Source organism: Anolis carolinensis, unplaced genomic scaffold (genome assembly GCF_035594765.1).
Source record: "Anolis carolinensis isolate JA03-04 unplaced genomic scaffold, rAnoCar3.1.pri scaffold_11, whole genome shotgun sequence".
NCBI classification, from domain to species: Eukaryota; Metazoa; Chordata; class Lepidosauria; order Squamata; family Dactyloidae; genus Anolis; species Anolis carolinensis.
The window spans coordinates 17,664,708-17,666,000 of NW_026943822.1; positions in this window are offsets into that span (position 1 = coordinate 17,664,708).

The following is a 1,293-nucleotide window of genomic DNA, read 5'->3' on the forward strand; positions in this document are numbered from 1 at the left end:
GCTGCGCAGCCTCCCAGGCGTTGCTGAGCACTCTGGGAGTTGTAGTTCCTCTTTGGCTTCGAAAGGCAGGCATCCTGGAGGGGATCTGAGGGGACTGACTCACCAGAATGGGAGTTGTGGTTCACCCTGCAGCCAGAGAGCACTCTGAACCCCACCAAGGATGGACTTGGAACTCACTTGGCACACAGAACCCACATTGTCTTTGGAGGGATTTATAGGAGTTGAAGTTCACCTTCATCCAATGAATAATAATAATAATAATAATAATAATAATAATAATAATAATAATAAATGGAAGGAAAAGCTGATAAGGAGAAGACCTGGCTCTGGCTCACGAATGGGACCCTGAAGAAGGAGACAGAAGGCCTGATCCTTGCAGCCCAGGAGCAAGCCATCAGAACAAAGGCAATTAAGGCCAAGATCGAAAAATCAGCTGATGACCCAAAATGCAGACTCTCCAAGGAAGCTGACGAAACCATTGATCATATCCTCAGCTGCTGTAAGAAAATTGCACAGACAGACTACAAACAGAGGCACAACTATGTGGCCCAAATGATTCATTGGAACTTATGCCTCAAGTACCACAGCAGCAAAGAACTGGTGGGATCACAAACTTGCAAAGGTTGTGGAAAATGAGCACGCAAAGATACTGTGGGACTTCCGAATCCAGACTGACAAAGTTCTGGAACACAACACACCAGACATCACAGTTGTGGAAAAGAAAAAGATTTGGATCATTGATGTTGCCATCCCAGGTGACAGTCGCATTGAGGAAAAACAACAGGAAAAACTCAGCCGCTCTCAGGACCTCAAGATTGAACTTCAAAGACTCTGGCAGAAACCAGTGCAGGTGGTTCTGGTGGTGATGGGCATTGTTATTATTGACAAAACAATATTGTATGACACAGCAAACAAGATAGACATGCTGGATTTCGTATCACAAAATCACAAGTCGAACACTTCCCAAGTGTCTAGGACTGTGTGATGTATTTTCGGATGATCCGCGCAGATCCCAGTAGGGTGGCCTTTTGCAGTTGGCAGATCGTAATTTTGTTAATGTCTGTTGTTTCCAAATGCCGGCTGAGATCTTTTGGCATGGCACCCAGTGTGCCCATCACCACCGGGACCACCTGCACTGGTTTCTGCCAGAGTCTTTGAAGTTCGATCTTGAGGTCCTGATAGCGGCGGAGTTTTTCCTGTTGTTTTTCATCAGTGCGACTGTCACCTGGGATGGCAACATCAATGATCCACACCTTTTTCTTTTCCACAACTGTGATGTCTGGTGTGTTGTGT